This window comes from Pinus tabuliformis, chromosome 5_2 (genome assembly GCF_031772625.1).
Source record: "Pinus tabuliformis cultivar Carrire ecotype Pingquan chromosome 5_2, CPIR1, whole genome shotgun sequence".
Lineage (NCBI taxonomy): Eukaryota > Viridiplantae > Streptophyta > Pinopsida > Pinales > Pinaceae > Pinus > Pinus tabuliformis.
Window position 1 is genome coordinate 449,878,624 of NC_142306.1, and position 24,589 is coordinate 449,903,212.

The following is a 24,589-nucleotide window of genomic DNA, read 5'->3' on the forward strand; positions in this document are numbered from 1 at the left end:
GGTTAGCAGTGTGCAGGGAGCGTTAGTGTGGAATCAAGGCCTACAATTGTGGTCTTTGCTTCAATCATGCTGTCTTTCACCTCTGAGTTGATGAGGAGGTCATTTTGTCCTATAATAGATGCCCCCTAAAGTGTGAGATCAGAGGCAGAGACGATGGCCGAAATACTTTACTAAAACTGTAATTTTCTGTCAAAATTTTGTAGAGAGAGAGAAGTTTCAGGCGGCAAGGAAAACCTGATACAACACATATACATATATATAAATTGCTAAAATCATGTCTTGAGTCGGGCATTCCCATGCTCAGTAGCTATGTCAGAGTAATTTTCTCTTCTGAGATATAACAATGCTAGCTGCCGATAAGCACAGAGCGGATCCAATGTCATAATAGATCATCCTGAAATAACTGTCTCCAAAGAACAATATCCGCAGCTTGGGAGAGGAAACAAGGCTGAATGATGCAAGCCTCTACCCAAGGTCTTGATTTCCGCTTCACCGAACAACATAGATCGGTACATGTGATAAGATGTGTTGATGTCGAACATGCACGAAATCATCTGATTACCAGTCAATAATGGAGACCATTAACAGATGCGAGGAAGGCCACCGATAATGGTGATGGTCTCCAAGATGCACAGTGCAAACTAGTGAGTGTGAAAGATTTCTTTTTCATCAAACACTCATAGAATCATTTAACCAGGAGCCAATAATGAAAACTCGTGATCAAACACAAGGTAACCTTCCACTAATGTCTGCAAGTACCAAGGCACTGAATGTGTTTCTGGGTTATTTTCCTAGATAGAGTGTTGAAGTCGATAGGAAGAAACCCGTTGAAAGGTAGGCAATGACGTGTCCTACATCAGTCAACATGAAACCGGACAAGAATGATTTTGTTTTTTGAGGAATATTTTGAGCATTTAGGTCTAAACAACGGAGGGCATCATGAAAGGATATGTATGATTGGTTGATAGAGGAAACAAATGGGAACCCTTGAAAAATAGAAGGCATGACAATGGTTTTAACCAGACAACACTAGACTCATGAACACTACAGAGTGTTAGGATACGGAGATGCAATTACATCAAGGTATATAAGCTAAAACTCATAGGTTGGTAGGGTTCATATTGAGAGGCCATCAAAATGAAGGTTTATCTGAGGGAGTGCCATGTTCAAGGGAACGATTGCTGCCAAACCATGCTTTCAAATACGGAATACAGTTGTATTGTCCACTTTCCCTGTCTGATTAATTTAATGAGTCCAGACAGGTAAAATCATCGATATTTTCATGTTTAAAGAGTCTGAAAAGGATCGCAAAAGAATGACTCTTTGCCCTATCTGATTAGTTTAATGAGTCCATACAGGCAAACTTGTCGATTTTTTCATGTTTTAAGAGTCTAAAAAGTATCATAAAAAGAATGACTCTTTGCCCTATCTGATTAGTTTAATGAGTCCAGACAGGCAAACTCGTCGATTTTTTCATGTTTTAAGAGTCTGAAAAGTATCGTAAAAAGAATGACTCTATATCTTGTCTGTGTAATTTAAAGAGTCCAGACTAGACAACTCAGTGGTCTTTTCATATTTAGAGAATTTGAAAAGATCGTAAAGAGAGACTCCATGGTGGTCCCTTTGTCATAGTTGTTAACTGAGTGCAACAAAAGGTTAATAGTATACCCGAGTCGGTTACTTTTCCGTAAGTTAATCTATTGAACTCAGATAAAGAGAAACCTATTTTCAATAGATGTCGACCTCATTTTGTTACGAGTACGAGGCGATGGACTAAACTCGTTTTTCATCGTGAATTTTTAATGAGTCAAATGAAGAAAACTCAGGGTATCTTTTTCAGTTTAGTGAGTGAGAAAAAGAGGGAAAACAATGGCTCATCCCTTCTTCATAGTTTTACAAGCTCGAAGGAGGGGAAAAGCTCAGGTTTTTTTCAATTTGAGAGCGAGAAACGGTCCCAAAAAAGAAAGTGCTCTTGTTGTTGCCATATATTTTTAACGATTCGGGTAACAAAAACTCGGGATTTTTCAGTTTGACGAGCGAGAAAAGTACCTAAAAGAATGCTTAGGTCATATTCATCAAGTTTAATGAGCATAAAGGCTAAGCTCAGGATTTTTTCAGTTTAAAGAGCGAGAAAAAAGTGCCTAAAAAGAATGCTCCTTTGGTCTTTTTCAGTTTATGAGCTAGAAAAAGATCAAAAAAGAGTTGCTCAGAGCATCGTTGTATGAATTTAATGAGTGCAACGATGAAAACTTGGAGATGTTTCTATTTTTTAAAGAGCAATAAAATATCACAAAAAGTTCTCTAACTATCGTTGCATAGATTTAACGAGCTCAATGATAAAAACTCGGAGATGTTTATATTTTTTAAAGAGCAATAAAATATCTCAAAAAGTGCTCTATTCTATTCTTCATTGTAGTAGTTTAACGAGCCCAAAGAAGGAGACTCGAGGTTTTTTGGATTAACGAGCAAGAAAAATACCATAAAAAGAACGCTCGATCTTCTTCATGGTAGTTTAATGAGCCTGAAGAAGGAGACTCGAGGATTTTTCGGATTAACGAGCAAGAAAAATACCATAAAAATAATGCTCAACCTTCCTTGATCTCATGCTTGACAATAGAAGGGTCTATGCTGTGCATTTCCTCATAAGACCAAGGAAAAACATCACGGAAGTCCCTAAACGGGTAGGTGAAGCTCACAATTTCCTCAGGATTGTGATGGGCTCCAATCTGTATGCTTTCCACAATACCTGTCATGACAGAAATATCAGTGAACAATGGTTTTGAAATATTGCCCCTGTTTCCTTCCAAGTCCAAAGGTTGGATAGTCGTATATGGTGAGGAAACTACTTCTCGTGTGTCAAGTGACAGGATTTGAAGAGGCATCATGTCCTAATCAGATATCGAAACACGATGGTGCGAATCCTCCCAAGGCCGCTCTTCTAAACTCGTGATCTCTCTAATAGCTTCATCCATATGTAGGACTTGATTGAGTGGATCAAAAGAAGGAGAAGTTATGGGAGGGGCAGTGGTACTGTTGGTCGAACCCAAAGTGACCGAAGATTTGGATGCAATTTGAATGGCTTCGCAGGCCAATTCAGCTAGTGACAGTGACATTTTCTCTCCGTATGTGTCAATGTCTGAATGAGTTGGTAGGATCAATGGATCGGTATGTTCATGAGGAATAGATGAAAGCATATTGACAATTTTTGAAACCTTCAGCAGCTAAAGAGGAAAACAACCCATGAGGGAAGAAGCCTTCAGTAGACTGGTACCTACACTGACGTAACTATCAATTCCACCTCCTACTAGGGGTACGGAGCCACTTGGTAATGGTGAATAATCGGGGGTGCAGAAAGACAACCGATCTACTGTAATAACCTTTCCATCCAATGGAAATTGGATGATGCGAAAGATAGTAGATATGATTGCCGTCATGGCATATGTCCAACTGTGACCCAGCAATATATTATAGTCAAGTTTCTTGTCCACGACTTCTACATCCACCGTTATTGTTTTCCCAGCCAAAGTGATGGGAAAACTAGCTAGGTATCCTTTTGGGATAAAGGTGTGGCCGTCGAAAGCTTTAAGGGAGTTCAACGACGGGGATAGGGTTGGAGAACCTAGGGCGAGCCAACATGAAGCCGACATGACGCAGGTTGAAGCACCTTTGTCGATGGCAGTTCTATGTATACCTTTACCTTTCGAAGTGATATGCACTTAAAATGCAAGCTAGTGGGAAAGGGGAGGTTTACACTTGTCCATGTCGAAAATAGCAAGCATGGAATCCGTAGGGTCAATACCTCCGATAGCCGAAAGCAAATCTTTCCGTTGGTTGGGGCATGTTTGTAATACTTCAAGCATCGACATAGCTGACGGCGCTTGCACCAAATCCTCTATGATATTGTAGTGTTTGGCGGCACGTGCAGATGTATTGTGCGTTGTGCGTCGAAGTGCCCCCTTGGGGGGTCGAATTACAAAGTCCTCAACTGGCCTTTTGATATGCAAATCGTTGGGCGGCGATGGGTTTTGACCTGAGGATGGTTTTGTTGTAGGAGTGACAGGAGCTCCATAAGATTTGGCTCTTGTGGTGAGTTCTACTGTTTCAAATGTGAAAATGGTAGAAGATCCTTCACCAGCTGAAGGATGTTGTGAACCATCGTTGCCCCCTGGTGTGGGTTGCTATTGGTTTGCAATAAGATTTTGCTGCTGCTGAGTGGGAAAAGGATTCCTAAGGACAGCGGGGGTCTTACCAATATCCCTTTTGGCAAGGTAATCTGTGCATTCTTGAAGATGTGGACAATGCCAGGTTACATGGTCTTCAACACAGAGTTTGCAAGGAAATCTGGCAGGTGTATCCTTTTCATCATCAATAGGCACAACAACCTTCTGTTTTGGGTTGGGCTGCTTTATTGATTGCTCCTTAGAAGGAGCGGTCTTTTTCTTATTCTTCTTTTTCTTACCACTGGGATTTTTTGTAGACTGCACAGAGCTTATCGCAGTGACAGGAAGAGCAGTCGTATTGGTAGAGGAGTCCACTGCCATCTTGGCAATGGAACCACTGAGTTGTTTTACAGTGACCCCAAGAAGTTGCATCGATAATCCCGTCAGCGTGCACTCTCGGGTGCTGAGTGGTGAAAGCATTGGGGTTACCAGGAGCATTGGGGATTATGTCGTAAAGAGTGCCAAACTTTGAATATATCGAATCTAAGTGTTGGGCACGATGTATGGATTGGTCTTCTGTGACCGCACCACCTAGAGCGACATCTCTAGCGATTTGCAGAAGTAAGAACCTACAGAACTAGTCTGTTAGGAGAAAATCTGGGATGGGAGCTTTGACTAACCTCCACCTACGTCTCCATTCATGAATATGATCGAAGATGTGGGTGGCGGTATCCTGGCGAAATGAAGTGAGGAGCTCTGTCCCAGTCTCATAGCGGATGGGTAGCTGGAAGTGCTTTGGGAATTCCATCGCTAAAGTGTCAAAGGTGTTTATTGATGCGCATGGTAACTCAATATACCATTTCGCTACGTTGCCAATGAGGGTGCGGGGAAAAAGGCGTAACTGGACAATATCATCCACCATAGAGTTAGAAACACTCCAAAGATGGTAGGTGGTGATGTGGGTGCCCAGATCCTCCCCTTATTTTCCATCGAACTTTGGAATGTCCATTGGTATTTTATGTGGGATCAGCGACCATTGTAAGTTGTGGTAGATGGGGTCGTTTGTCAGCTTGTATAAGTCGGGAATATCCAACGTTGCCAAAAAAGGCAGAGAGTTAGGTGCCCCCGACTCGGACCATGGTGATGACGGATGACTTGAGGAGCTCTGTGCTCCTCCCATCATTTGGTTCCCCATAGTGTACATGGGTTGCGTGGTGTAGCAGTTGCTTTGTGGTATGGTGTTGTAGAGTGGATTTCCATGAGGATTTTGATACTGGGGTATGAAATTTCCCCCAGTATAAGCAGTGCCCCCTTGACTCATTTGAGTCTGTGAGTAGGGTGCCCCCATGGATTGGTTGGGAACCCCTTGTGGATTCCCGACCGACACAGAACTAACCATTTGGCTTTGATTGACAGAGGGAACACTCATGTCAATTAGCAACTGTCCATGCATGCCTGAGAATGGAGGGGGAACTGTGACATTCCCTACCAGCATGTGCATATTGGGAACCCCCCCAAATATCTGAATCTGGGGGTTGGAACTGTACATTGGCAACCGACCGTGTTGTTGGTAAACGGGAACTACACCCATAGTGTCGCATTGAGTGTTATATGGAGCACTGTATGTGGCACTTGTCGAAGGTATGAATTATGGCACCATAGGAGTGGAACCTGGCATCTGCTAGGTTCCACTTATAGAGGGTGTTATGTGAGTTGTCATACCTGGGACAAACGGGATAGCAGGATTCCACGTTACCGGTGTTGGGATGACTGTCGATTATGGAAGCAGTAGAGGACCAACATTGTCTCTGAAATTCCACAACCCGTGAGTCATCGACTAGATAGATGGGAAGTTCCACCTACTGAAGAAGGAAGTACTGGTACCATGGGAACCACAATAGGGTCCGACAGATATGTGAGTAGAGTGTTAAAGTGAGGAAGAAATCCTCCATGAATAAATCCTCTAGCAAACTTGAATCGTCGGTCGTCCTCATAGATCCGGTGGGAGATTTAGGAGACTGATTCCTCGAAGATGAGGAATCTGAGTCAGTGGAACTCGGTGGATCTTCCATAATGAGTGGAGGAAGTCCTAACAATCGTCTGGAGTGACGACGAGGGCCGGATGTAGCCACGGTGACTATTAAGTTTTATCAAATAAATTTTAATGTGATATTCTTTAAAGTCTCAAAAATGATAGCACTTGGGTACCTAAAAATAAAAAATACACTAAATATATCAATCAGCAAACAGAAGGAAAGTACCTCATCTGATAAGCACCGATCACTAGAGATGAAACCCAGCATCTCAATGAATAACAGAGAAGCATGGCCAAGTCTACGATTACGGTTACTCTAGAGCTTCTCCTGAACCTCAGATTGAGGGGCCAAGTACTCTCGTGAAGATGAGCACCCTCCCAAAAAATGAAGACAGAGTAAATCCATCCATGTTAGGTACTAGGACAACCCGCCCCAGTCACCTTGTGTAAGTACCTAGAAGTTTTGGCCACTAGAGATACCTCAAATCACATAAATTACCAAGGGGGACATAGTTGTAGATAGCATGTTGTGTGGGTAGGAAACCTGAGTCCCTGACTCAGTTTCGAAATCCCCGAAGGGACCCCCAATACAAAGAATGCCCAAAGGATTTGTAAGAGAAGGCAGGATACCTTCAATTATAGTCTGATGTTGTCTCATATTTCGCTCCATTGTTAGTGGAGTGGTCTTGGTAATATGAGTGCAGAAGGATTTTTCACTCATTAACGACACTAGTTTTGGTTTTCAACCTTGGGCAGTTCACTCACATGCTTATCCTAAGATCCTAGCCTACCTAATGTTGGTTTGCTCAAAAGAGTAACTGATTGATTTTAATGTAAATTTTAAGTGTACTTGATTATTTGTCTTCGGTAGGGGTTTTGACATATGAATATGGTGAGACTCTTGACTCAATAAATCATGCAGAACAATGCTCTGAAAAAATTTTCAATTTTTTATGTAAACAAGTCTTATTCTACATATTCATCCTTTCACATAGTCATAGATTCATCTGTGCATCTAAAGCCATTCAACACTTGCATAACCAAAAGATTCTTTTTCCAATATTTCCTAACAACTACTAAAAACCAAAATGAAGCAGCTTACAACTATTTCGACAGAAGGATGAATACAATTTATCAGTCTTTCTTTCAAAAAAAATGTATTTTAAGAGAGAAAAACTAAAACTTTTTCCTAAAAATAAATTTTTAGGACACCAAATTTGCTAACATAATATAGTTGCAGATCTTACTTCAGCCCATGAGAAAATTCCCCACCCCCTTTTGGTCCACAGACTCTTCTGGAAATCATGGAAATGGGAGACTAACGCTCTATTTCAGTGTAAATAGAGAGTTAGTTGGTCCACTAACGCTCCCTGTACACAGGCATAGTGCTTTATAAAGCTCTATTTAGCCTGGTAACCTATGTTAGTGAGGGAAATTGCTCAAACAGAGGGCCTTTAGGATCAGTTTCTGAGGAGAATGCAAACTAGTAGGATGTAACAAGATAGTTGGTGGATCAGAAAAGGATTTGAAGAAGTAGGGAGCTCTTAGAAGAAAGAGAAGAACTGAGAGGAGTCCGGGTAAACTGGGAACTAGATGTATAGACCCCATCGGAGTCGCCAATTCTACTATGGGGTAAAATGCACTATGTATGGACAATGAAAACTACCCTCAAAGGTCTTCCTGGGACCTTTGACAGACTATAAGATTGTCTGTAGAAGCTACCAAGTTATACACATATTCATCTATCAAATATCAGTTAACCAAGTATGTAAAGAGTGTTTACCTCAAATCTCCTTCTAGATTTGTTTGGAGATCTCAATGCAGCCAAGAAGAACTCCTCCAAAGCCGGCTCCAAGACAATTCCTATACAAAGGAAAGGCAAACACAAACATAGCATACAATCTAGAAAACTAATATAAGAATGCACAATGAAAATATATTTGTATACAACATAAACTACTCAACTCAACAAGTATCGAAATGAACTACTCAATGAACAATGTTACCGACACTATGGAGTAGGGAACACAACTACAGTTCTATATTTATAATGGAAGAGTGATTACAACCATCCGTTGTATCAGCCTTCCCTTGCCCCTTCTTCCTCTCTCTCTCTCTCCCTCTTTTAGCTCACTTCTTCAAGTGTATGACAGTTCACAATAGCTTAATGGGCTATCCTTTCAAATTCTCTGACCCTTTTCACAATGGCCCTCTCATTGCTTATGTAGCAATCGAGTTAGGGCTGCCAAGCTCCTCCTAGAGTTCATTAGGGAAAAATCCATGAACCTGCCCTGTTTTCAAGCTTTTTCCCATTTGCCTTCATTCTCAAATTGGAATTTCCCCAAATAATTTGATTTTTGGAGTTTCCTTGCTTTTCTTGAGCAAATTTAGGGATAAATATCTAGATATTTGTGAGCAAATTCATTGGCTTGACCCACTGAACATCTCTTAGTTTCACTAATGCTCCCCTTGGTCTAACAACTTGAGTTAGCAGGGTGACTAACGCTCCTCTATGCTTGGTAACAAGCTTTATAAAGCAGGTTAGCAGTGTGCAGGGAGCGTTAGTGTGGAATCAAGGCCTGCAATTGTGGTCTTTGCTTCAGTCATGCTGTCTTTCACCTCTGAGTTGATGAGGAGGTCATTTTGTCCTATAACACTCTTCAACAAGTTCGAGCCCGAAGTGAAGGCCATAAGAACTTGAAGATTATGTCATCAGTTTTCAGTTTTTAATGTTTGAATAAGGCACCTGGTCTACTGGTTCTTTGTTGTACCATGGGGATATATCACCCCATTAGAGCCACTATTCTCTTTGATAAATTTTAGATAGTTTGAAGTCGGTTTGTCAAATTAGTTAAGTTTTTTTTTTTTGAAAATAAAATAGATGTATAAAATGTCAATTTGGTAACCTATGTTAGTGTGTAGAGTCAAAATGAGTCCAAGTGGGGTCCATAATAGGAGCTAAAATCCAAATTTTCATTTGTGTTAGGTTCATTTGATCATGATTAGGATTTAGTTACTTTTGTCAGATTTTGTAGCAAATCTGTCACTTTTGCCACTTATCCCGCTACGAAATTCTGTTGATGTTAACAACAGTTAAATTTTGTCTTAAACATGGGTTATAGTCTTGATGGATCATGAGTACGTGTCAGGGTTTATCTTTTGTTCAGTATCCCTAAACAATACACATCGCCAAGCCTCATTCACCATCAGTTTCATTTCCGCTTCGAGTTGGTCTTGTTGGCATAATGAGGTCTAGTTGTCATTAGGAGAAATTGCAGGTTGCAAGAAGGAGTTTTATACGTGTTTCATTCACCACACAGAGGAAACAATACAAAGGAGGCTCTCTGGTACGCTATGAACCCACAAACATGAAGTTGTTGGAGGAAGACCTTGTTTTCGTTCAATCCTTTTCTATTGTGGGATCCCTGCATTTTTTCCAGAAGTTGCAGAGTTGTCATGGGCAGATTGCCAATGATTTTTCCATAAATTTCACAAGAATAGAAATGAAGGTTAGTTTTCTAAATTTTTTAGTATCCCATGATACAATTTCCCATGCTACATATATTCCTAGGTCTAGTGAGATGTGATTCAAGGTTCATAAGTTGAAGCAACTAAATTGTGATGATTTTCTCAAGGATGAATACAAAGGAATTGACATGACCGCTGGCATTTCTAGGGTTTGCCTCAAAGAACATTTTTCCAAATTTTTAATGGTAATCTAGAAATATTTTACATATGAAGGCAGGTTCAATATGGTTTACCAATATCACTTTAGTTTTCTCTCACATTTCACAGGTAAACAACCTCTGGACATTCCTTTTTATCTTTATAGGAGTTTGGGAAAAATGACTGACAAAGTCCCGACTAAACCTGATGTTAGTAATACTTCTCTTTTCCATCATGGCCTCATCAAATTTCTTTTTGTAGAAGAAATAAATAAATTAAATAGAGATTGGCACACCTTCTTGTTCTTAAGTGGTTATGAGCTAGATGTTGCCACCCCTTCTAGAAAAACTCCAAAATCTCAGTCAACAACTCCTAGGGAAGAGAAGCAACCAGAAATAGAACCTGTAGCAGAAACTTCCACAAGCACTAGGAAAAGGCTAACCAGAAAATAGAGTAAAGGGAAAGGTAAGTTAGTTGATATTCTAGAAGCCATTGAAATTGAAGAAGGTCCAGTTTTGCAGCCTTTGCAAGTAACATAAACAAAAACTCAAAAAAAGAGCAAGAGGGCCAAGAAACTTGATTTTACACAAGAGGAACAAGGTTTTATCTTCAGACCAAGAAATCCTATAACAAGATCAACACAAAAAACATAGAAGATGCCAGAAGATCCCTTTGAAAAAGTGGAACCAACAAAGAGAAGACAAAGAAAAGAGCTTGTGCAAGAAAAAAGACAGATAGAAGTTCTATAGGAACAATTAAGAGAGGCTAGACAAGAAGTGATAAATTCTAAACTTGAGTTTGAGAAGTTGCAAAGGGAGATGTCAAAACAGATAGACTTCTATGATAAAGTTGCAGAAGAATCTGAAGAGGCAGTGGATGAAGCCAAAAAGATGGTGAAAAGGACTCTACCTTTGCACAGGATGTTAAAGCATATGTACAAAAGGAACAGTTAGCTACAACCAGACATAAATAAGTTGCAGAGGTGAGTCAAAGCATTGGAAACTCAAATAGAGATGATCAAAGTTGAAATTTCAAAAGGAAATCTTGGGCTCATAGTTGAAATAACAAGCACCCCTTAAGTATAGTAAATTCCTCATTTTTTTCCTATATTATGTTGAAATAATAGTTTCAGAAATATACATATTTAAATAAGCTATAAGGAGTGATAAGAAGGTAGAAGAAATCATAAAAAACCAAAAACTCAGAAAATTCAAATTTCGTAGAAACTCCGCATAGTTAAGCTAAAAATTTGCTACGAAAGTTGTAGCTTATCCTTGAGGAAAATGAAAGGAAAAATTTTAGTTAAAGGAGTTCTAATGGCATGAGTTTAATTAAATTACATGAGAGTACACTTCAGGGTTTTCAGAAAGATCAGAAAGCTACCAGAAGAATGTTTTTGTAGCTTGCTACCAAATTTTGCTATGAAACTGTCAAACTGCTTTTTTTTCTTTTTCTACGTTATAAATTTTGATTGGGCATCAAACATTAGGGAAATTAAATGGGTTACAGGTCACAAGAGTGTCCACATCATCAGATCAGAAACTTCTATTTTTCAGGAAAATAGGTCAACAAAGTCAACTAGGTCAGCACATCCACGTGGCAAGAGCACATTAGCAATCCATCACACTCAGCATTTGGTTGTATTCGATAAGGTTCAACAACCAAATATTTATGAGCTCATAAATAGATATAATCCTATTTGAATTAAAATTTTATTGAAATAGAAAATCCCTAAGAAATCTCAAATATGTTTTGTAAGTCAAATATGATTAGGTCTCTTAACATGATGATCGAATCTAACCCCAGGTGGTAGATTTTGTAATTAATGGCAGATGGAGATGTCTTTCTATATATTTGTAGTTTTTTTACTCTACAAAGGATTGAGAATGTGAGAAAGACCACTTTTGTAAATATTTATCAGTTAATATATATTTGCAGTATACTCTGTTTTTTTTAACCTGGGATTCAATTTTGGCTGTTATGATATCTCATCATGCTTTCATGTTGTTATCAGTTTTTCATAACTTATTTGATTACTTGGAATTCAATGTTATATTGCTCCAACTTCCTTTAATTTGTTGTGATTAACTGTAAATGTTCATATTCACATTAGTAAGCCAAAAATGCCTCAGCTTCCACAAAACAATGTTTATCTGTAATTGAGTTTTTCTTTTGACTCCATGCCCAATGGTGGTGATTATCACACTTTATTTCACTTGCAAGAAATCATACAAAAATCCAGAGTTATCCATCTGTAATTGAGATTTATTTAGAACATTATCTAGTTTTCCTTAAGAGAACCCTCTCATGCTAGAATGGCTAACTTCTAGCTACAAGTGGTTTGAAATAGTTACTCTTGGTTGGAGGTTGACACAACCTAGCCTGTCATATCAAGTGATAACACACCACTTATGTGCATTGAGGCATATGTCATAATGGTCATGTTTCATTACTTATGTGCATCATTTATGTGTTGTTAGTTAAGGTGCATCACTTATATTGGACACCTAATAAGGTATACCATAGCTCAAGTGTGCATTGCTTTGACAGTGATTTGATGCTTAAGTATGTATATTATGGTAGGTATCTTACATGAAATGTTGACTATGTGTATCACTTTGAAGAGTGTCAATTATATGTAGATTGTTTATGGGGCAACGCTTAATTATGTTCAACTTATATGTGTGTTTCTTGAGTGTGTCACTTATGGGAGTCTCCTATTTTGCATTAAGTTATAAATTAGTCACAATGGTCTAAACAAAAAAATTCCATCCATATAACATTTCATGGCTTCATAACATTTAGAAAGTGCATAAAGAGAAAGCTTCTGTTGACCTCTAAAAACAAAATGAGGTTATTAATACTTCACCACATCCATCAACCAAGATTTTGACACTTAGCCTTAGCTACCTTATTGTAATAAAAGCTAGCACAAGTGAGACTCTCCAAACCCTTGGTAGGGAACCCAATAAAATAAGAAACCTTAGCCGCCAAATATGATTTTTAAATTCCTCAAAACTAGTGTTATCAAATTCCAGATGACTAGTTTTTAGATTCCACATGACTAGGGTCAACCTTGTGTGTTTACTTAAAATGTCTAATTATGCACTCAAATTTTTATTCACTATCTTACAATGGTCTAAGCAACAATTCCATCCATATCCATTGCAAAATTCATACATGCAAATGCGTTTTCCACTAGCATTGTATAATTCATATGCAAATGATTTTTCCACCTTTATGTAAAATCCCCACACTTATTTTAACTTTGACCCCAAAAACTAGCCCCATGCAAAGTAGAATAGCAACTAGAAAATTGTTTATTGAAGGGCATACATACTTACAAGGTTTTTCTCTTATTGTTTTAGCTTCTCTTTATCTCTTTTGGAATCAAGTAATAGATGTTTGGATTTTATACCCCTAGTTAAAATTTGCAATATGTCCCTAAATGGTTCTTGGAAGTGACATGCAACTCACCTATTGTAGCTATTACAACCACCCTCCAAAATTTTTCCTATGCTTTGATTTTGGAGCCTTCCCTTCTGTCCACATGAGTTTATCTTCTACTGCCATCAAGTATCCATGATTTGATTAATAATTATTCTTTTAATGTGTGCTTGTGTTTTCTTGTTTTCATACTTAACTTATCTTTTGAGTCACAAGCTAACCTTCTGGCTTGACCTTGCATCTGTCCTAAGCTTGCCTCCAGAAACTATGCAATCTTGGAAGGCAAGCCAACCTTGATGATGGAAACTACGCAATCCAGAATGTCATCTCAGCCTCAAGCTTGAGAATGGTGCAGTCATGGATGAAAGCCTAACACTAAGCTCAAAAACTGTGAAATCCATCCTTGTGCTCAGAAACTACACAATGCACTGAACCAGGAATTTTCCCAGTTCCCATGAATTGCGCAATATTCTTTGGCAGCATGCATGGAAATTTTCTTGAAAAAACAAAAAAACAAAAAGTGAAAAAAAATCCCTAGAAAATAGGGATTCAACATTAGTTTCCCGAAGGTGGCACAGTCGCTATTTTTAAAAATTTCTGCCAAATGTTGCTTTTTCCTTGATTTTAGGCATGGACATCATAAAACCTAATCCACCCAAATCTATTTTACTGATGCCTCTAGAGATAATTTGTACATTCTATCTTGGATCTCTAACATTCCCAAGGAGACCATGGAGCCTTCAATGGAGTTTGCGTCGCTTTTACGGGTGAGTTTTTCTTTTGTCGTCTTTTATGCTTTTCTATCACTTTTTGTTGTTTCACTTATGTGAGTGTTGTTTTTCTTGTTTCTCTTCACGATTTCTAGAGCTTTAACTTATGTTAGCTTGTAGAAGTGATGTTTCAGTTTTTTGTTCACTTTACATAAGTATCTCATCAATTTTCCTGTTTTTGCACACCGGTGATCATCGTTTCGACAACTCTCATTACATATATGTTTTTCCTTTTGCTTGTTAAGTTTCTACACTTGATTGAAATTATCTATCCATACTTAGTAAGATCTAAAATTTAACTTGCATTATCATTTAGATCTGCTTGTTTTCTACACCCTCACTAGGCAAATCTGCACTTTACTTGGCCATGCACTACCTTGCGCAGCTGGGCATTCTGCAAGTCTAAGGCTCAAGTTGAGAGCTTGGCTTCTGTTAACGCTCGAATTTGCCCCAGGCTGAGGAAGACAAAACTCGATGCAACATCAAACCACGCTCAGCCTCGTAGCTAGCCCTACGAGGACAGGAGAGGGCTCTCTCCGGGTCTATCTCGGCAAAAAGTTTTCAAAGGGGCTGAGATGACCTATAGTGAATGCGGATTTTAGGCTAGTAAAGAGATATGAAAAGGGGTTTTAATGAATGATTGGGTTTTCTGGGCAGCGTGGTATCAAGAACAACGTGAGCAGAGATTTAATCAAAGGCACAGATTATTCCATAAGGCGAGGTAGGAGCGAAATTTAACAATTAAATTGAGATTAAATGGAATGGCAAGACTGCTGAGAAGTCGACAAGGGCATGTGTGATGAATCCTTATCGAACAGAAGAAAACATTAAATATGAACACTTCCTCAAGACAGAGCAAATAAATTGAATTCTTCCTTTCTCACTTAAAAGTATCCATTTAGAAACGATTATGAAATGAAATGGAAACATTACAAAGACATATGAAACAGAAGAAAAACATATGCTAAATTTCCACACCACAAGAATCTTACAGATCAGAGCTGAGCCATTTAATTAATCTCTGTCATTCAACTGTACAATGAAATGCTCTGTTTTCCTCCACGCACCTCTCAGAATTCTCTCTTACTTTTACAAGTGATTTTTAATACATAAAAAAAAAACTATTCTAGGAGAAAACAGATCGACCCAAAACAAGGGTGTTGTTTCACCTGAAGTTACAAAAATAAAGATAGAATTATCTCTTTGTTCTAAAAACAAAAGACCGTTCCCCTTAAAATCCTCTGATGGCCACTTTAAAGATACAAATTGGAGCGTAGATCCACTTGGAGATTTAACTGAAGCTATTAATAGGAGATCGAATCCTATTTCTCTGCTGTGATGGATATCTTCTTTTTGTTTTAGGCGTATTTTGCTTGGCATTTTTCATTTGCTATTTTAAAAGAGTGATCAGAGGAATGATCTTTCTCTAAAACACATCGCCAAAAACAAACAAAACTTTTGCAACCACATACAGAGAGGCCCTGTTTCAGTTCTGCAAGGGCTAAAACTGCCTCCAGCTGCAACTTTTGCACATCATCATTCCCAGAAAATTCTGCAGTGTTGCAGTGAAGCCATTTTTGAACTCGATCACAGCGTCTATCAGCCAACGCCTTTATGAAGTCCTGAAATTTGGAGTGCCATAAATCATCGGTTTTGCCTTTTCTACCCAAGACGCTTTCTAGTCTTGATCTAAGATGACTCAAAATCTGATAATTCGATGTAGATTCGTCTAGAGCTGCAAGCTCCAGGCCAGTATCTTGCAAATCAATGAAGAGATCCCCAAGAACTATTGGAGCATCCCTTACCTCTTCCTGAGAGTCAAAATTCATAAGTACCTTTTTGGTCCCCGCCATGGAAATGCATCCTGCCTTAACAGCAAAAACCAAGTTCCTGCAAAGAATATCCACCTTTATAGCAACATGTTTCAAATCTATAGGGGTCCAATCCTTCACTGTTATCTGAGAAATAACAAGCTTCAAATCTCTCAAGAAAGCACGGACACTATTATAGCTATGCCCCAACCCTTTTATTGTCGAAGCAATATGAGGAAGGCTTCCCTGGTGATATTCTTTTCGAGTAAAAGGAGCCATTAAAGCAAGCACAAACATTCCTCCATACATCTTGGTAAGAAAATTTTCCTGAGATCTTTTACAAATTTGTAGAAGCTTTTGACGGAATTCAACTTTTAATTCCTTCACATCAGAGATGTCTACATCTTTGATAGCTATGTAAAATAGTCCTTTAAATAGATTTTTGGCATCCTTCACCAAACTCACCCCACTTTGGAAACACTGAAAGATAACTTCCATCTCCTTGTCAAGATTAAAATCCTTCTTGTTGAATATTGTTAAATTACTCAGGGCAGCATTTAGGACGGAGAGTAACATGTCTTCTTTCTCTGTTCTCTCAGAACTGCCTAAGCCCTCAAAGTCCATCAATACATAAAGGCACTCTGAATCCATTCGAACTGTCATCCACACTCCATCAGTGCATCTTCCCCCAGCTACATCGAAAAGGGAGCTAGATAGGTGGTTTAATAAGTATGATTTACCGCTACTTTGTTTGCCCATTGATGAGACAACCTTGATTTTACCATTCCACTGACTCAGGACAGCATCATACAAGCCGAAGCGCAACAAAGTTGCTAGTGATATGCTATCTGCATAAGTGAGGTGTGGAGGTATTTGAAGCCTATCAAGCAATGCTTGTAGTCCATTGTTTTCAGCACAACTTATTTGAATAGGTACAAGATAAATAAGTTGACGGAACCAATTTCCCAAGGGCTTGTTTGGATAGGGAGAGAACAAGACTTTTGTACTGTCTGTGATTTTAGCCAGTTGAACTTGGAACTGAATCCCGACATTTGAGAAATCTTTTCCCTTTTTTTCCTTTAACTGCCCAATAAGATTCTTCAAGTATTCTTCATATTTTCTTTGCCCGCGGCCTTTTCCAAAGGTGGTGTCTCTTGGCTTGAGCAAAACATGGAAGTTAAGATACTCCCTCTAAATAGTGCGGGATCAACTGCAAATTTATCAAAAATGTGATAGATGTAGTCTAATGTAGCATTAGACTTCTGAGAGTCCCGGTCCATGGCATTGTTACGGTCTCTTTCTGAATTTGAATCTTGTTTTCCTAATTCTTGAAACTCCAAAACTTCTGTCGCTAAAACTAGATTCAAAATTTTAGAAGAGCAGCTACGCCCAACATCAGAGTATACAACAAGGTGAATCTGAGAGCCATAATGTACAAGCTTCACTTGCAAATCACGAACATCTTTGACATTTACATCCAATAAAATGTTCTTTAGGAAAGACATGGCATCACCTAACGCATAAACTTTCAGCTCCAATTATGATGCAGCCTTGCTTTGTCTTCCAATTACATTTGTTTTCTCCAGCCTATCTGCTTGGTGAGGAACATACCTCCGGAAAAATACAAGTCCATTGACAAATATTAATGCTGTTGTTATCGCTCAGAAATTGTCCTGGTTGTGGAAGGAGATCTCCGAGATAACCTTTACAACCAATCTTTGGGTTGGAAACTGACCTTTCCAAGATTTGGAAGAAGACCTTACTGCAGAATCTAACCAGTTACTTGATGTCGGGGATGTCGATGGAACTAATCCTTCCTCCAAATATTGCCATGTCTTTTCTATTAAAAGAATAGCTCCAGCAGAGGCATATGTGCGGTGATCCTTTTCTGATAAGCTGTAAAAGCCGTTTCCAGCATATTGAACAAAGACTTTGACAACTATCTGTCTGAATTTGACTCTGACAGAGGACTTGAGAAGACGAAGTCTAATAGCTTCTAAGACTACACAATGCACAGTACAGGGTGGCCCAACTGCACATTGCGTAGTCCCATGGATCAGTCCTGCCACCTTGGCCACTCCCTATCACTGCTCGTGATGAACTATGCATTGTGTAGTATCAAGCCTTAGGGTGCATCATTGGCTACTAAGACTTCGCAATGTGCAGTTCCCTCAGCCAATCCCCCTCCCTTGCTAATGATAATTTTGAAATCTCTCTCATTAGTCTATATGTTTGCTCCCTGATCTTGCTTTGAAATTCAATTTGCAAAAGCTAATGAAATCTTGCCCTGAGTGCCTTTTCCTCCGATAGGTATCACAATTTTTGAGAACTTCTCTCCAAAAATCATTATTATCATGGAACCCAAGGGAGATGCTTCAAGAGATACCATAGAAATAAGTACCTGGGAAGCATTTGAGAGTATGCTAGTAAAGTTGCCAGTGTATTCAGGCACTCAACAGCTTGTGGAAAAGGAATCTGATCTTACATGGTAGAAAGTGAACGAATCTTTTTCATAAAAGAGCTTCCAATCATATCTACATGATCGAGAGGTATACATTAGTATTCATAAATCAAGGCTACACAAGGTTGCATGCAAATATCCAACCTTCCCATGTGCAGATGTTATCAGTTGAATTGTTTCAGATATTAATGTGAAGACTATGACTTTGAGCAGTGCCATCAGACAAAATCTTGTTACTTTTATGGCAATATATTACCGTCTTATGTACCATTTGGTAGAGCCATAAACACTCATGGATTCATACTTTTATGCCACCAACAACAATATGAGTACTAAAGATGTTGTTAAAAGTTAGGTGAAGGATCCATCAAAGTTCCGACAGACACCCACCGACACATACAAGACAAAATCTCTCAAGAGGGCCTATCAATTGTTGATCATCCTAACTTGCAGAATCTATAGTCAGTAGAGCACGGAGACCTTTCTTGAAGGGTGGGAAATCTTATTGAACAAGGTTGTGAACAGGAGGAATTCATTCAACTAGTTAGACATGTTGGCTCGATAATTAAGTATCCATGTAGAGAACGCCTTGAATCCTCCCAAGGGCAGGAAAGTAAGATTTTACATGTCTGCATATCTAATGGATGCAATCTACGCATATAATGCATTCCATGGTATGAAATGGACTTGGAAACCTCAAGATCCTACATTGCACATTCACCGCAGATTGATTTCGGATTGTAGCGACAAGGGAGTTATGGAGAAGCTAACTGACCATTTCCTCATTCTGCTATACAAGATGATCTTTGAGGAAGAACCACCTTGCATGTCACGTGGTGAAATGGAAGCAATATCAGAGGTTGAAAATTATTTTTCCTCACCAGATGGCACCTTCCTTAGAGTGTTTGGTGGTCAGAAGTCATAGCATATTTTTCCAAGTTATTCCACCGAAAACTTTGTCATGTAAGAAGTTTTATAGCACCTCTCCATAGGGTTGTCAATAGCTTTGCACAGGAAGAATAAAGCACCTTGGAAAACTCTTCCTATGCAAATTGGATTGCACAAGATCAAGAACCTGAAAGTCGCAGATACTAAAGGAAAGGCGATATAGAAGTTTTCATTTAGTACTCAAGACTTTAATCCATATGATGCCCATGATATTTGCAAAGACCACTGCACGAGAATTCACTTCCAGTGGTTCAGTAGGAAATTTCACTGGCAGGAGGAGGATTCATGGAAGAATTTTTATAATGCCTCCAAGTCTCGCAAACTAGTCAGTTTTGCAAAAACTTCACAGGTGACTCCATAGAAGGAGGCTACTCCAACAGTAGTTCCGGCAGAAGGGAGCAACCCCATGCAGGATAAGGGAAAGAGAAAGGTTGTTTATAGTCCAAGGGGAGAACGAATCTGCAAGATGAAAGTGGATCCAAGTATTATGAAAGTGACTTTAGCAGCAGAGGTAAAGAAGAAACAAAGGATATAGAGAGCAGAACGGATGAAGAGGGAAGAGCATAGGATATTGGAGGAATAAAATAAAAATAAAGAACAAGAAGAGAGGAAGAAGAAGGAAGAAGAGGAGGGGCAAAGCGCAATAGCAAAAGAAACAACATGGAAACAAGTTGAAGAGAAATAACGTAACTGGAAACCAGCAGAGGAGGAGAGAAGACAGATGTAGGACATGGAACTTACTTAGTAGGTTGAAGAGTTGATAGAGATCATAGACATGGAAGAGGAACCAAAGACGCAGAATCAAGATGTCACCTGATTCTAAACATACAATAGGTCACCGTTCAATCTCCACCACCTCCATTAGTAGAGTTGTCTCCAGGCGAGGAAGGAGAACTTGTTCCTCTTACTGATGATCCGATTATGGACACATACAATTTTTCATATGATGACCTTTAGAAGAAGATTGTACAAGCACATAAGAAGAATTTTCTAGATGACCTCGCATCTCCTACTTTTATGAGAGAAAGGGTGATAGTGGCTGACACCAAGAAGAATCCCAATGCCATTTTCGTAGCAAACTTGTCCTTCGCAACTGCAGCAAAATCCAATACTGAGTTTTTGATGGTCGAGAATAAGGATTTGGAAAATAACTTGCAAGCTTCCAGGAAAGAGGATGAACAACTCCACAAAATAGCTCAGAACACAACTTCTGCATAGGTCCACCTGGAGGAAATGAAGGCAATGATACTTGGTGAAGTATCGACACTTGGAGATACCATGAAAAATATATATGAGGAGGTTGTTACCATGCATAAGGAAGTTTTCCACATGCATGGCTTGCAACAAAAATGTAAATATTTTGTCAAAAATCTCAGGAATGTTCAAGCTAAAATCACTACCATGCATGAATGATCAATGTGATACAAAGGGGCACCTCTTGACTTGGGCAAGAAAATGGAGAAACAAACAAAGATGGAGAAAGAAAGAGTGCAGATGCTAATCCAAAACATCAAAAAACTTTCCTCATTCATTGGTAACATTCAAGCCTGTTATGCACAGTTATACAACATTCTGGATTTCATGGTGAAGTCCCAAAAGATCCCAGCAGTTGTCTCACTCACTGAAGCCAAACCTTGGAACTAGGTAAGGAAGGAGATAGAAGAATACTTGGAGCAAATTTGACAGATTGCTACCAAGGAATATTTGGAGGTGAATAGACAAAACATGAAAAACTACATCAGAGGCCCTGTCCAAGTGTGGAAAATATTATTCATGCTCTAGAAGGAAGTTCAAACTGGTTCCAAATCATTGTACATCGATGCTATGGAGGCTAGAGTCCACTTCTAGCCAGAAAATATCACATAATTCATGGATGCCATCATACAGTACCAACCTTGGCACCGATACATGACTGAGAGACATCAAGTAGAAGTTGTTGAGCTTGAGTTTCCCCAAAATCAAGCATGATAGTGTTTTATCTTGTTAGGATGTGTAATTGGCTCTACCCTATTTTGTCTTATATGGGTTCGAGTGTAAATTGTAATATTATTTGTACTTAATTTGTAAGTGAAATTCCAAGTGTCAATATTTTAATGTGAAGAGTCATATTGTAATGTAATGAGTCATTTTGTAAAGAAGTTGAAGATTCACGAGGGAAGTCCAAAAGTCATAAAGGGGACTTGAAGTGTCACCCCCTCTTGTTATAAATAGAACCTCATAACTCATGTAAAGGGATTTTGGGAGCTAAGATTTTGGCTAGGCTTAGGCTTAGAATCCGAGGCTTGGGAGTTTGTTAGAGCCTTGGCTTCTCCGTAGTGTAGAGGATGTATATTTCTTTGGAGGAGTAGGTGATGTTGACTTCATGTTCCACTATTGGGGCTAGTGGTCCATCAATGGTGTATGTATGATTGGAAATTTCACTTAATAAAATCTCAGAGCTGACACGTTTTCATGCATATGTTGTAAATATAGTAGGACTACTCTTGTTATGTTTGCAATGTATGTTATTTAACTTACATTTACGCTTATGAACTATTTCATTTGCATTGGTACAAATCTTCTTGAATGTGTTATTTTGTTTAATTCATCATTGTTAACTTGTGAGCTATTTCGCATATTAGTTTGTGATGTAATTTATACTCATGTGTTCCTTTTCAACTACGTACTATTACAGGCTTCTAAGGGGCTCACTCATTTTCCCTTCTGTGAGGTAGAACCTTCATGCATCGCATTTGACTCTCCGCAGGGTCACACACTGGTTCTCACCAAAGTCATTATACATCACTCTATGCATTATTGTATCCAAGGCACATCATTAAAAACCACTGCATAGAAAACTGGGTCGTATTATGGATGGGACTCCTACAACAAATTGTGTGAGGTCTAATTGGGACTTCATATTGGGGAGATCCCATGAATGTTGGCGGGTCTAGCACTGTCAACATTTCTGGTGCTAGTAGGAGGGCTAGATGATGAGTTGAGCCAAGGAATTCTGTTTTAACTTTCCACACTCATTAATGGCTTCTCCCCAAATCATAACCCTGACATATTTTTCTAGAACCAAAAATCTGAAAGTGCTAGCGAGAATCATTGATGACTTGTCAAATCTTAAATTCAATGGCGAGGGTGAAACAACCTTTTTTGAGCACACCGCTTGTTTTCTTGAATTTTGCACAAAACACAATCTCCATTGCAAGGATGCTGCTTGTGGATTATTCATTCTCACATTTGAAGGGTGCATAAGGGAATGGCATTACACATTTCCTACTACTTCCATACACTCTTTCAAATATCTTGCCACTAAAATTTACCACGCCTTTGATAGGTATGATTATAAATTTGTGTTCAAGAAAATTATGTGATTTCAAAAAGCACATGATAAATCTCTTGATGATTTCCATGGTTGTTTCATTCATTTTTGTTTTGAATTTTATGAAGATGATGTTTATTGGCCTTTATTAAAAGAGAAGTTCAAATTTCTTGTTCACTTTTCAATGAATCCGCACGAATATGAATCTTTTGAAATCCTCCCAACGTACCTCGGTATTAGAGATTATAAATTTGTGATGGACGAGGTTATTAGCAAGTCACTCTCTGTCTCCTTCTAATCAAATAGCTCCACTACCACAGGTTGAGGTGGGAGAACTTGAGAATTCATCTTCTAACATACCACCATCTTCTCGCAACCCACATGCTCTTAATTCTAGCACAAGTTTGGACAATGAATCTAATGTTTGCAACGATGTGTTATCTCCACATTCTCCATCCATTGGTTCCTTTGGTCACCCGTATTGTGAGTTGTTGTGTTCACCCGTTTCGAATGTTTCTTGTGATGTTCATGAGGATCAAGTTCTAGATGGAGTTGGTGTTTGTTATAGCACCATTTACCACTCTTGGTAGATATGATGCTTTGATCATGGCCTAGGGAAAACCTTCCTTCCAGACTTGGTCCAAAATCTAAAAAAAAAATGTTTTATTCCCTATATGCTACTTTTCCCTGTGATAAAAGCATGTACACATAGGTCAGCATATATCCAACCCACGTACATATGTTAAAACACTTAAAAAAAAAAAAATTTCCTTAATTTCGGGCAAATTTCATGGGTTTTACCTGTTACTCACCTCCTATTGCCTGTGGCTGAACTGTTTCGTAGTGGAGAAAATAATTTGGAGAAGTATAAATAAACCTCCATGGGAAGGTCTTAAGGGAGGATATATGAGACATTGATACTATAGTGAGATTATCCCTGATCGAATCTGACGAATCCCTGTGCCTTTTGCACTCCCTAAAGCTTCAGGAAACCCTTGTTTCCTTATTATAGATATCCTCCATCTTGCTTGAGATATCCTTGTATTGGTGATGGAGGAATATTGTTGAAGGCTAGGAAAGGAGGGATCTCGAGGACGGTTCCACTTGGAGCTGGAGAAGGACTCAAGTTGTATTTCTCCACTTTACTTGTAGCTAACTTAGATAAAAGGAATGTTGTTATGTTTTTAATATTAAATCTTTTTATGCATCAAATTATGTTGTAATTTATTTATGAATCTTATATTGATGTGTAATTAGTCATTCATTTATGTGATTTAAATTTAATATCATGAACATGATTTATGTTTCTACTACTTTGTATGTTCCATTTGAATAATTTTCAGGTTTCAAGAACATCAGGAGGAGCTGAGCGTTTGCACCCTACGGGATCTACCCAAACAAATGACATCCGAGTAAGGACAATCCTACACAGTCTAGTACAATAAGCATTTTGGTTGATTGCCTGAGCATTTCTTGTTGTGGTTTTCCCTCTGCTATGTTGGGTTCTCAACCCAAAGCCCTAGGGTGGTTTCACCCACTACGGAATTGGCGACTCCATTGGGGATAACAATCTTGTTATTCCTAGTTTGGGTTATTTGTCTTCAACCAGGGTTCAGTTTCTTGATTGCTTGCTTTTATAGTATTGTTTGGTCCACTAGTGTCCTAGGCATCAAGTCTGATCTTCTTGATCAGACCTTGATTTTTTTTTCCTAATAAAGCTTTGTATACGCTATTTTCTTTGATTACAGTAGCGTATACATGCAGGTTTCTTTAAAAAGGACTCGCATATATGCAAGTTTCCTATATTATAAATGCGTGTGCATGCTTCTGTGTCTTTACACAGTCGTGTATGCAATTTTTTGGATTGTTTTTTCAAATATTTCTGCCCAGTTAGGTCTACTGCCTGGTGGTTTATGTTGTTGTATGGTCATCTGCTATCTGGAGAATTCATTTTTCCTGCAAGCTTTATTTTTCAAAATAT